Here is a 14477-nt window from a genome sequence, read left to right as displayed (position 1 = left end):
GGCAGCTGATCAATGATTCTCTCTCATCATTGATGTTTCTAGCTCTCTCTTCCTCTCCCTTCCTCTCTAAAATCAATAAAAATATAATTTAAAATAATAATGATAATATTGTAATAACTATGTATGATGCCAGATGGGTACTGGAAATATCAAACAGAACACTTTGTAAAGTATATGATTGTCTAACCACTATGCTGTACACTTGAAACTAATACAAATTAATATTGAATGTAAACTGTAATTGAAAAAAAATAATTAAGAAATAATGAAGTGCAAAAACACATACAAATAAGCAAGCTGAGTTTGAGAAACTGGATTAAGACTCCTTTGTAGTTGAGAGAAAGAGAGAGAGAGAGAGAGAGAGAGAGAGAGAGAGAGAGAATAGCTCTGGGCTAGATTAGGCAGATTGATAAGACCGAGATCTTGCAGAAGGTTTAGATTATGATAAGAAATTATATTTTACTTAAGGAACAATACATGTGATATGATTGATTTTGTACTGCTGAGAAAAACATGTCAAATAGTTTTTAAAAAAGAAGTGAAGCCAGGGATCAGTTTTTAAGTATAAATCCCATAAATCTTCTAATGAGTTCTGTGAGAGAGAGTGTTCTTTGGACTTACCCATAAAACTTTATTTAAAAGTCTAATTTATAGAACTACTTTGACCACATGGATTGCATTTGTTAATATCCATTAAGCACATGATAGAATCCCATACTCTACAAGCAGTTGTGTCAAAAGAACAGGCCAACTTCTTGGCTTAAATAAAAATATGTTTAAAAACCCAAAGTATATAATCTACACTAATAAAAGAGAAAATGCAAATTAACCATCACTCCACTACATCCACAGCCAATCAGGAGTGAGTATGCAAATTAGCCCAGCCAATATGGCGGTGGCCCCGGAGCTGGAGTGAACAGGAGGCTTGGGTTGCCCCCAGCAATGGAGGAAGCCAAGCTTCCCGCCCGCCCTGGCTGGCCCTTGCCTCCGCTCAAGGAGGGGCTGGCAGGTTGGGTTGTCAGGGGCAACCCAGGCTACCAGCCGGCCCTGGCCTCTTCTCAAAGCTACAAAGTTTCAATTATAGAAGATAAATAAATCCAAGATGCCTGCTTCCAGCTGGCCCTGGCCTCTGCTCAAGGAGGCACTGATAAAAAAGAAAGAAAAGAAAAAAAGGAGGGGCTGGAAGCCTGGATTGCCCGGGGGGGGGCGTGGCCAGCCTGAAAACATCCCTCAGCTCCTCACCCAGGCTGGTCACACTCCCATGGGGTGAGGATCCCTGCTGGGGGACTTGGCCAGCCTGAAAACAGCAATCAGCCCCTCACCCAGTCATTGGGGGTCAGTTGGAGGTGATCAGGACAGCAGGGGTCGGGGGCAGTTTGGAGTGAGCAGGCCAGTGGGGTGGGAAGGTAGGGGTGAGCAGGCCAGCAGGGGGGTCAGTTGGGGGTGATTAGGCTGGTGGGGGGCATTTGGGGGCGAGCAGGCTGGCAGCAGGGGGCAGTTGGGGGCAAGCAGGCCGGCAGGCAGAGTGGTTAAGGGTAATCAGGCAGGCAAGCAGGCAGGTGAGTGGTTAGGAGCCAGCAGTCCCGGATTGCGAGAGGGATGTCTGACTGCCAGTTTAGGCCCAATCCCTATAAACCAGCAGTAGGACATCCTTCGAGGGGTCCCAGATTGGAAAGGGTGCAGGCTGGGCTGAGGTACAATACCCCTCCGTGCACAAATTTCATGCACTAGGGCCTCTAGTTGTTGAATACGATTTTTTTTGTTTGCAGATTTCATTAAATGTCACAAGAATAAAATACGTCCAATATAAATCTAAGATTACATTATTGGCTCTAGTAAAGTTAGACCTATCTTTAATTCCACGTTACATAGATGTCGCCTTTAACTAGAACTGTATATTGAACGTAGTTGGTTAGTTCCCAGTGTTATCAATGACAGGACTTTACATATTGACCTTTTGATAAAGTTAACAAAAAAATAACCAAAAATAATTCCATAGTTATTAAATGTATCCTTTAAACCTCTCTTTCATAAGATGCTCTAACTTAATATTAGGATGGCAAAAATAGTTCAATGAATTAATTGACTCTTAGATAACATCTGCAAAAATATATCTTTCAGAGCCGGTAGCTTGTCTATTCCTCATTTTAGAATGCCATTATTCTCTTTTAAATTTAACTTCTCTCACACATGATTTATTAAGATAGCAAGCTATTCTTCTTAATATAAATTATAGGTAAATGACAATTTTAAAAAGTAGTTTTATTATAATGATTTTCTTCTCTAAACTCAAAACTCCATACTTACAGTAAAGAAGGGTGCTCTAGATTGATGTTAGCCACCACCACCTTGAATTCAAAGAACTAATTACTTCATTCCAATCCCCTTCATCTCCTCTAGTCCCATTTGTCAGACTATTTATTACTCTCTCTCTATTTCTGGCTTTTCATGGCCCTTTTCTAAAATAATGACACCATATTAAGGACCAGGAACTCTGAGGAGGCCAACACTAAATGACCATTCAATTGTTATTGCCCACACTTTTTAAGATCTGGACTATGTCTTTACCGTTACCCTCCCCACTGCTTCTCAAGTTGTAATGTTACAAGACACCACCTTTCCCTCAAGTAGAAATCCCAGTGAATTGTTAGCAAATGCAAAGTGACAATATTAATATTTTGAGTAAGTTAGATCTTACCTCTAGGAGTCAAATTCTAGAAGAATGGTAATTAAAATTCAACAGAAAGGAAAGGAGAATGACTAGCCTAGTCATTATTTTAAAACTTCCCTTCTTACATGTAAGCTGCTGGTAAATTCCTTGCACTGAAATAGAATGGAAATTCTGTGATTGATTATGTGCCTGGGTCCAAATGCCTCTTTTTATAAACATGTATCTGTTTAGTTGTATAGAAAAAAAAATGCACATTTGCAAAAGTCATCAAAATAATTTCTTAACTACACTAAAAAAATAAAAAAAACAATTGAACACATATATTCATCCTCTTCAACCATTAAGCTAAACTGGTGCAACTGAATTTCTAAAACAGAATAGCTTCAAGGCTAGAATCTTGATGCCAACTTTAGCCCAGAGCAAATTTTTACACTGACATTGTTTGTTCTGGAAAGTGCTGTTTTAGTGGAAATATTGTCAGACCTTTGTCTCCAATAAAGTTACTAGATGCCCCATAAAAACATAATTTAAACTTCCAAACACAGGGCATTTTTCACCCCCTGATTGTTCTTTCAAAGATAAGAGCTCACTGCAAAGTCTCCAAGGAATTGCCCTGTGAACTCAGGAAGCACTCTTTTCCATTGCCCTAATATGCAAGCAGTAAGACTAAATGGAAAAAAAGAAAAAAGAAAAAAGGATAAACAACGAAAGTTGGACATTACTGTTTGTTTCTTACATTTTTCTTCCTTTAATACTAGTTACAACTTGAACTTCACCTAACTGACAAAGCCTACATGCTCCGTTCAATTAGTTTTAATAGGATCAAAACACTGCCTTGAAACTACAGATTAAACAGACAAAAATCTTGGCAAATACATCTTTCATACACCCATTAATTCAAAATAAATATGTTACCTGAGGCAAAATAAGCATTATCAGTATTATGTTTTCCCATTTGTTTAAAACACAAATTTAAAAAGAAAGATTGATAGAGGTGTGTGTGTGTGTGTGTGTGTGTGTGTGTGTGTTAACTGAAGTTTTATTCAATATACATTCTTGGTAATATTCTTCTGATTTAAGATCAAGGCCATGGCAAAAACTGATACTACATTGATACATTTCATTTGTTTGAGTTGGGCAAAATCTACCAAGTAACAAAGGCAGATTTCCAGGATGATTACTCTTCTCTTTATTCATTTCTTTAATGTGGAAAATGTAGGTCACCTCAAGAATCCTTGAGTAATTGCCAGATTGGCTTTCTAATCCTGTGCCCAAAAAGTATATTTCAAAAGTGAGTATGATCATTACTAGGAAACCAGCCACCTTCCATAGACTACAAAAAAAGCAACTTAAGTTCACAAACAGCCCCAACAAATTCCCTCAGCAATTTAAACCTGTCCAAAGAAGGAATAGATTAATCATTCTTAACAAAGGCAAAAAAAAAAAATTGCATTACTTTAATTGCTTATTTATTCAACCAATTACCATTTACTGAGTACCTATTGAGTTAACACATCAGCAGACTGAACACTTTGAAGTTTAAAAGAAAGCTGTAGACTTGGTCTTGTCCTCAAGGGAAAATTTCCTAGTAAGAGGCAAGACGTGACATCCATGAAATCACCGTAAGACAATATATGAACTCTCTAATGTGGTCTAGAGAATATATCTGTGTGCCAAAAATGTATACACACACTTTGAATAATTATAAAGGCAGTGTTTATTAAAATACATTTCATTTTCAAAACTGAGCTATCAGCTGTTAAAGTATGTATATATTTTGGGGACACCCTGTATATGCTTAAACAATGGAAAGTAAAAGAAAAATTTGCAGGTACAGTTCATAAAAGAGGCCTTCATTTTTGTTTTTTAAAGCAAAAGAAAATTTCTCAATGATGTATGTGAGGAACAGAGATCATTAAGGCACAAGGCAACATAATGGGCAAGGAAGCTCCAGGAAAAACCATACAGAATGTAGAATTTGAGGCTCTGAATTCTGAAGATTAAATTTACTTAACCAAGCATTTAATATTTGACTGGTGACAGGCACCTCTCACAGACACCGGAGAGGTCTGAGTCAGTGGGAGAGGGATGAATGTAAATGTGAGACTTCAGAAAATATGTGTTGTGAGTTTATTTAAAGTGAATTTATTTAAAAATGTAAATAAAGTGAAGTTATCAAAAAAATTAAAGCATGCACATTTATTAAAGACGCAAGGCAAGCAAATCTACATATCTGGCTTATGAAGTTCAGACTGGCTCTCAGCTAATCTGAAGAGCAAGTGGGGCTGGGAGAGGGGTTTTGCCTTGTATACCCTCCAGTCTATAAGTGTTTCTTTGTAATTCCTCTGCTAGATATTTTGGTATAGATGAACTCTAAATCCCCCCACCCCTTTTATTTGCCATGGCTTTTCCACAATTTATGAGAAGCACAGGAAAACTTTATAATGACAAAGGCAAAACTGCTGGCTTTCTGATCAGTGAGTGGGATAAGATAGGACTAGACTCTTCTTCCTCTTCTGTCCCCCTCTTTTTATGTGGTAGTTTTAACAGCTTCATCCCCTCCTCTCCTGCATTCCTTTGTGAGGAGAGGTTTTTAACCCTTTGCTCTCAAGATAAGGTCCTGTTACATGCAGCCTGCAAAACTTTTTGGCCTTGTTTTCTTTTCCTGCTTGTTTCCCTATCCCACTTGTCCCAGAATTTTCCTAGCTTTTCATTGTCCTATAACAGACTTATCCTGTTAGATAGTTTTAGAGTAAGTTTGCTTTTGTTTTTTTTGTTTATTTTTTGTTTAACCTTATTGTTTTGTCATTGTGCTCCTAACAAATGAATATCTTTTTTAAAAATATATATATTTTTATGAATTTCAGAGGGGAAGGGAGAGGGAGAGGGAAAGAGATAGAAACATCAATGATGAGAGAGGGTCATTGATCAGCTGCCTCCTGCACGTCCCCCTACTGGGTATAGAGCCTGCAACCCTGGCATGTGCCCTTGGCTGGAATCAATCCTGGGACCTTTCAGTCTGCAGGCTGACACTCTATCTACCCAGCCAAAACAGGTAGGGCAAATGAATATCTCTTTGTAGCTTCATATTCCATACCTTTTTCCTCACATCTACTTATTCCTAAAATAGCCTCTCACTTTCTATAGAAAATTGCTACACTTTTTTCCTCGTAATGACTTTATTGATTTCTGAAGCTCTGATAGTGATACAAGGTCTAAGTATATGTTAGGAAAATATATTCATACTAGAGGCCTGGTGCATAAAATTTGTGCACTGGGAGTGGGGAGGTGAGGGGATGGGGGGTGAGTCCCTCAGCCCAACCTGCATCCTCTCCAATCTGGGAGCCCTCAGGGGATGTGCTTAGGCCTGTTCCCCGTGGTTCTGTGCTCTCTGCAGACCAGCCTGCTCATCCCTACCACAGGCCCTGGTGTCTGCTCTCCATGGGGGCCTGCTTGCCACTCACTGCTGCTGCCAGGGGCAAGCATGGCCCTACTGTCTGATCTCTGTGGAGGCCTGCTTGCCCCTCACCACGGTGAGGGCTAAAAGAATGACTCTGGCAGGGCTGAGGGGACTGGGCTCCGCCATATTGTGGCTATGGGCACCACCATCTTTGTGATGGAGTGATGGTCAATTTGCATATTCCGTCTTTATTAGATAAGATGTGGATATACCTTAGTGGGGGAGAGCAACCTAAAAAAATTTGTGTAGATATAACCCCACCCAGAAAAAATCGGTATCAGAAATTTGATTATGTTCACTTGTTTCATCTTATTGAGATACCCACTTTTGCTTTAAAAGTCACAAAGCTGTTGTACATAAGCCATGTTGTTTTGTTTCATTATCCATTTACCCCCGAGGCTATACAAATCGATAGAATTTATTATAAAAGTGAGGTGAGTTTACAAAAACAAATGCCATTGCCGAAACCGGTTTGGCTCAGTGGATAGAGCGTCGGCCTGCGGACTCAAGGGTCCCGGGTTCGATTCCGGTCAAGGGCATGTGCCTTGGTTGCGGGCACATCCCCGGTGGGGGGTGTGCAGGAGGCAGCTGATCGATGTATCTCTCTCATCGATGTTTCTAACTCTCTATCCCTCTCTCTTCCTCTCTGTAAAAAATCAATTAAAAAAAAAACAGAAAAAAAAAAAAAACAAATGCCACAAGAGAAATCTAAAAGCATAGAGAACACATAGAGAAACTACTGAGACAGGTTGGAAACCAATAAAATAATACCTGAGGTACTTTTAAATATATTAAGGAGGTAGAAGAGGACATATATAATTCTGATTTCTGAGTGTGAGATCATAAACATTACAGAAAATTTGCCCCCAGCATCTGGTAACCAGAATAATTTTATGAAAATCAGAATTGGTTTAAAGTCAGATGGGCAAGATCAACTGCTATTAATGTGATTGTTTTTTTCTCATTTTACTGAGGTCTAGCATAGATATCAGGTTTAACTTCCCATAAGCATTACTGTGTATGACAAATATATTTAAAAATTAAAAATTAGAGTATATTTTAATTGGGATATAATAGCTTTATAAATTAGCAAACCTGTGTGTTAATGTAAAAAAATATTCAAACCAGTAAAGGATTTTTGTGAGTGCATTTGAGCCAAACTGTTGCGAGGAAGCAGAATCTCAACATATTGGGATAATGCTCTTGAGAATGGTGGTTTGTCACCAATTTTTACAAATTACCATCAAAGGAGGTTGCAGGAAATCCACTGGTGATAGATTAGGGAGGTGGGAGACAGCAAAGCAGGAGGAAACCCCTGGGATTGGATAAAGAGTAAAATGATAGACACATACTTCTTTTACATAGGTGGGTACAGGATAGTTATCAGTCAACAATTAACATGATAACAATTACAATGAAGGAGACAGCCCTATCTGGTTTGGCTCAGTGGATAGAGTGTCAGCCTGCAGACTGAAGCGTCCTGGGTTTGACTCCAGTCCAGGGTACATGTCCGGGTTGCAGGCTCGATCCCCAGTAGGGGGCATGTGGGAGGCAGATGATCAATGATTCTCTCTCATGGTTGATGTTTCTATCTCTCTCTCCCTCTCCCTTCCTCGCTGAAATCAATAAAAAAAATATATTTTTTTAAAAAATGAAGGAGACAAGTGGTCTTCACCCTGGTGCCATTTGTTGTGCCCCAAGGGGTCTGGAAAAAGGGAAGTTCCAAGTGATATTTTACAGGTATGTTATCTTATAAACAAAAAGACAATAGGCTTAGTAAAGATCAAAGTCGATCTTTGTCAGGGAAGATACTGGCCTAGGACATGACTACCCACTATACTAGTAAACTGCTTTTTAATTAAAAGGTTTTGATTTCAGACCCTCCCTGAGTTAGTTAGGTTAGCATGTGGCCCCTTTTCATCCACATGTGTAAGGTTTTCCTCTACTCTAGTTTTTTTATTCACTGGTCAATTTACTGTTCATTATTAGAATAGCACCGGTATCATAGAATGAGCTCCCCTCACCTAACCTTTATGCTGTAAATTGAAGTTAAATTGCTAATTCTCATCAGATGCTAATTAAACTATCACTGACTTTATGTAGCACACTGTGCTTTAAATATATATGCCTATGATACCCAGCAGACGAATTGCTACTTTTGTATATTAATAATGAGAATATTGGTTATATTTTCAACTTTAATTAATACCCCCTTGCAAAGATATCATTAAAATGGTATTCAAGATTTACAGAGTTCATAAAACAGAGTTAGTGACTTAATATTCCTTCTAGAGCTTGACCTTTTCAAAATGTTGTCTAGTATTTGGCCATAAAACCACTGAATTTTTAAACCTTTGTTGCCTTAGCTCACCTTAACACCTATTTCCTCAGTGAACTGTTTGTTTTACTGAAAATGGAAAACATTTCACTAATGCCACTATACCAACTGCAAAAGCAAAAGTAAGTGTGTGACTCCTGGTAGTGATAACCGAACGGTGAGCCGAGATGTTTTCCCAGGTCGTGTCTCACGATGCCAAAAACTGAGCTCCGCGGACCAAACGTGTGGAAAATGTATTACAAGCAGAAAATGTATTACTCCTCACGAGGGGAGGGGGACCCAATAATGGGCTGCCCATTAAAGCTGTGTAGTCCAGGGTATATATTTGCTATAAGCCTGCTCTATGTCTATTTGTATCATCACCTGATTGATTCCTATGGGGAAGCAAGGGACTTGGTTGGAAAGTCTATAACGAGGATTCTCAGAAAGGTCGGGGGCCTCTGAGGGGACTTTGCCGAAGGCAGCAGCCCCTACCTTGACTTTTCCAAACACATCTGAGCCACCAGGGTGTTTTTCTAGAATCTCTGTGTTTAGTCTTTAAAGACCTGACCTTGTAGAAGCATGTGCTTTCTCAAGGATGCTTTCCCTGCTGATTGTGTCTAGAGGTTAATTTTAGTTCCAGCTGTTGTGACAATAAAACCCTAAGGAGACAGGCGAACGGGCCTACCTGGTGGCCATAGCCAAGTAGTGCCTTAGCCCTCCCTCTCTTTCACAGAAACCTGTGTGAGAGTAATCATTCATCCGTCGCTCAGGGCCTGCCGGTCAGCCCCAGCAGATTCCCTCAGTTGTTTTTGCCCAGAAATGGACCTGAACTTTCCCTGTTGCTGTGTGTTCTTTTCTGTTCCTATGCTGAGCTTTTTTCTATTTCTATGTGTTCTTACTCCTTGTTGCTACAGGCCCTCCCTTGGTTTCCCAGGCCTCCCACTTTGAGTCCAGACACATTTTATTATTTCTGCTTGGTTGATTTCTGTGGTTAGGTTTGCTCAAACTGCCATGTCTTCCCTTGCCTATGATTTCTGCCTATGATTTCCTGCTGGACCCCTGCCCTATCTGCCCTCTCGGTATCTAGTCCAGAATGTAAGGAGCTTAGATATAGCCATTCTATCCTAAAAACAAATGGAAAGTGAAAAAATGGAAAATAAACAATTCTTCTTGGATCCATCAGAAAAGTGAGATTATAAGGCAAACTGCTGGCCCCAAATTGGAGAGACAGGCAGCTACAGAGAAGGACAACCTATCCAGGCAGAAATTCATAGCAGGAAACCCCTTGGGAACTAGTGCCAAGGTAGGAAAATCTAAAATTTAATTGATGAATTGCTGGAGGCCTGGTGAGGACATGACTGAGAGTTAAAAGCTCTAGGGATACCCAGATATATGAGGTCCTTCCACTTTTATGAGATTTACCTCCAGGGACGCTACCAGGTTCTCATCCACACTAATAAAAGAGAAAGACGTAAATTGACCGTACCTTCACGATGCCCACCAGCCAATCAGGAATGAGCATGCAAATCAACCCAACAAATATGGTGGGTTGATTTGCATACACAGGCATGTAGTGGCCATGGTGACAACGCAGGCAACGCAGGCATTCTGCACCACCCCAGCCGCTCAGGGCCTCTAGACAGCATGGGAAGGTGGAAAGATGGCTCCAGCCGGAGCAAAGGCCATGCCGGCAGCCAGGGGAAGGAAGGCCCATTCTTGGGCAAATCTTCGTGCATCAGGCTTCTAGTAATGAATAATCAGAAAAATAATTCCCTCTAGCTTCTTGAGAAGGTAGGGGGGAAGCAATCAATTTGAAATGTACCATATCATTATATTATTCTTAACAAAACCTTCTCTCAGGAAAAACTATTTAATCAGATCCTGAACAGCCTGATAAAAGGAAATACCCAACTTCAGCCTCCTCTAGCATACTTGTCCCACCTAAGATAAGTGGAAGTGAGGATTGAGGAGCTGTGAAATTTGCAGTCCAGAGGCACAGGCTCATCAAAAAGCTGAGACTAATTACAGGACAAGAGAATGTTTCCCTTTCTCCACAATTTACAGCTATATTAATAAAAGCCTGTTTACAGCAGATTCTTTCACCTAATACATCAGGTCCACTTTTCAATAAAAATGTACAAGGCACACTGAAAGGCAAAAAAGCAAACACAGTTGCAGAGGTTGAACAAGCATCAGAACAGAGTCAGAGCATGGGTATAGGAATTGTAAGTCCAGGGATCAAAAACAAAAGGCTGTAATTAACATGCTAAGGGTTTTAGTAGAAAAAGTAAACAACATGCAAAAACAGATATATGATATAAACAAGGAGATGAAAATCTAAAGAAGAATAAAAAAGAAATGCTAAAAATTTAAAACACCATAACAGAAATAAAGGATGTTTGATAGGGTTATTAGTAGGCTGAATATAACTGAGGAAAGAATCTCTGAGTTTAAGGATATGATAGTAGAAACTTCCAAAGCTGAAAAGGAGAGAGAAATGCAGGACAGATAATTCAAGAACTGTGAGACAACTACAAAAAAAAAAAAAAAGGTAACATACACATGATGGAAATAGCAGAGAGTAGAAAAATGATATAGGTCAGAAACTCAAATCTACATAAAGAAAGAAAAAGCATCAGGAAAGGAATAAAGGAAAGTAAAATAAAGCCTTTATTTTTCTTATTTATAATTGGTCTAACATAAAACAGATTATTCAAAATAATAATAGCAACAATGTATTTTATTTTATTTGCTTGTGTGCATATGTATGCTTGAATATAAGTAAAATAAATGACAAAAATTATACAAAGAACAAGAAGAAGGAAATTAGAATTAGTCTATTATTAGTTCCATGCACTACCATGAAGTAATATAGGGTTATTTGAAAATGGACCTGGATTGGTTGTATATGCATATTGCAAACACTAAAAAAGGTGTAATGAATATGCTAAGAAAGGACAGAAAATGGAATCACATAAAATGTTCAATTAAAACCACAAAAAGCAGAAAAAGAGCAGAAGACAATAATGGGAAAAAAGAACAAAGACAACAAACATAAAACTAACAAATATGATAAATAATAATTTAATAGTATCAGTGTTCACTTTGAACACCAATATCTGTATGCACCAACTAAAAGATTGTCAGAGTGGAGCATACTGGGAGAGTGGGCTTCCATATTGGATTGCCATGTGTCTCCCTTCCTTCCCCACATCCTGCTTACTTTGAGGGAAGCAACAGCAACAGATCTGGCCGAATTTCTTTTCATGCTTAAAAGATAGACAGATCTGGCCGGGCGCCTCGCCATCTTGCAAGGAAAGGAGGATTTTAGTGGAAACCTGACTTTCTGCGACAACTGCAAACACTGAACTGCTGGGAGCACCAGACCACCGGTCCCCTATCAGCGCAAACATTCGGATTCAAAGAAACTCTTCACTGCACCACGGAAAGGTCAGATTTTGTCTGAAATAAGCTGCGGTTTCTGATCCCCGCGGTGGGTGAGGGAAGCGCGGCAGCCGCAGGACCGGCAGGAGCCGGGAGGTCTGTGCCTAGAAAAATCAGCGGCAGTTGGAACTGCCGTGATCCGTGAATGAGGAGGGGGGTCTTCTGAGCTGCTAACAGAAGTGACCTCTTGAAAGCAACTCATTTTAATCTGACCAGGAGGGTCAGACTAAGAATTTTCAAAGGAGTGCAGGCTCCTTGGTCTGGGGCACAGACCCACGGTCCACACACCTGGGCTCTTTCCGACTCTGATTGCTAAGCCCAATAAAGAGGTAAACCCAGGTGGAAACCCTGAAAGACTGCAGGGGGAAGGTGTTTTTTCGGAACCTGGGGCCAGAGCTGCTTGTGACCATCAGAGAGGCGGCTCTGAGGCGCACATCTCCACAAACCGGTAGTGAGTGCCATAGAAGGGGGAAAAAAAAAAAAGAAAAAAGAGCTAGAGAGGCCCGGAAGTCAATTCAGAAACACTGCCACCCAGGGGCTGAAACGCTAATTGTCTCTGGTGTAATCAAAAATAAATACGAGAAATTAAGATAGGGCTGGCTTAAAAAGCAGGACTGGCTTCCAACACTGAGGAGCCCTGGAATGAAGCTGAACTGAAATACCGCCCAGACTGGGAAAAAGGCGTAACAAACAGAATAATAGAGGAAGTGAATGACAGCCTCTACTGCACATTTTAGTCTTCCTATTTTTTAATTTTCAATTCTTTTTTCAATTTTTTAAATTTTTTATTCTCATATTTTTTTATTTTCATTTTTTGCATCTTTTACTTAAGAAACTAATATTTTTTTCTTTTTCCTCACTTGATTTTCACCTTTTTAATTATTACATTTTTATTTTCAATCAGCACTATTATTACTATTATTTTACTTTTTTTTTTTTTTTTTTTTTTAATGTCATTTGATTTTCTCTTTCTTTTATTTTTGGATTAGTGTCCTACATTCGATTTGCATCTTTCCCTTACAATCGCTTTACCCTATCTCAAAGCTAACATTATGCCATCACTCTCCTAACCTTTCCCCTTTTGGTCCCAGTTTATCTTAACCCTTTCTGGCTTTAGATTTTCCCTACTTTTTCAGTTTACTCCCTGCTAAAACTTCACCCTACTTATATATCTAATTCCCAACCCCCTGCTCCAAATCCATACAAACCTCTCTCTACGCTACCTTTAAAAAATTATTTTTCTCTCGGGCCTTTTGTTGTTGTTTGCTTGAATGTTGATTAGATTGAATTTTTATGCTTTTTTATGAGATTGTTTAGATTATTCTTTTTGTTGGTTTGGTTGGTTCTTTTGTTTGCTTTGTTTTTGTTTGTTTTTTACTTTTGTTTTCCCTTGCCTCACTTGATATTAGCTGCTGTTGCAGTTTGTATTAATCTCCAGGCTCGTGTTGCTGGAATTTGCTGGGAATAGTGGTTGTTCTAGTGGAGTTTACTCCCCATATATATAGTTTGTTCCCCTTTTCTCTCTTAGTATCATTCTTGTCTCTCTTACTTTTTTTTTCTTTTCTTTTTCTTTTCTGTTATTTCTTTTTTTTCTTTCTGCTCTTTTCCCAACTACAGATTCACACTCTTTGTTGTTGTTTTTTTCTTCGTTGTTGTTCTTTCTTTTTACTCTCCCTCTTCCACTCCTATTTCCTAATTTGTCTTTCTCTGGTGGTTACCTTTATTGGAGGTTATTAATATCGTGAATACAATTCTGTTCAGTGCCTTGTCTGTTGTGCCTGGTTGTGTTGTATTTTATACCTTTAAATCAACGCCAGAGAGAGAAATCTATATAACCAGACATCCGGAGAAGAGAGACCATGGGGAGACAAAGAAACAGCCCCCACAGGAAAGAGAAACAGGCATCACCAGAAAAGGAAGTAAACGATTTAGAGGCAAACAACCTATCAGAGAAAGAATTCAGAGAAATGGTCATAAAGTGGCTGAAAAGGATGGAAGACAAATTCGACAATATGAGTAAGAACCAAGAAGAAATGAAGAAGAACCAAGAAGAAATGAAAAGTGACATCGCTGCTGTAAAGAACTCAATAGAAAGCATCAAGAGTAGACTAGATGAAGCAGAGGACCGCATAAGTGAGCTAGAAGACAAGATGGAAAAAAATACCCAATTACAACAGCTTCTAGAAACAAAAATTAGAAAGATTGAGGAGAGCGTAAGGGAACTTCGGGACAATACAAAACAAAACAACATCAGGATAATAGGGGTGCCAGAAGGAAAGGAAACTGAGCAAGGAATAGAAAACCTGTTTGAAGAAATAATAACAGAAAACTTCCCTGATATAGGGAAGAAAAAACCCACACAAATCCAAGAAGCTCACAGAGTTCCAAGCAAAATGAACCCCAAAAGACCGACGCCAAGGCACATTATAGTTAAGTTGGCAAACACCAACGACAAAGTAAGAATCTTACAAGCGGCCAGAGAGAGACAGACAGTTACATACAAAGGAACCCCCATCAGACTAGCAACTGATTTCTCAACAGAAACTCATCAGGCCAGAAGGGAATGGAATGAAATATACCAA

The sequence above is a fragment of the Eptesicus fuscus genome, chromosome 14 (genome assembly GCF_027574615.1).
Source record: "Eptesicus fuscus isolate TK198812 chromosome 14, DD_ASM_mEF_20220401, whole genome shotgun sequence".
Lineage (NCBI taxonomy): Eukaryota > Metazoa > Chordata > Mammalia > Chiroptera > Vespertilionidae > Eptesicus > Eptesicus fuscus.
The sequence above is the reverse complement of the archived record's forward strand: the minus strand, read 5'-3'. Positions refer to the sequence as shown.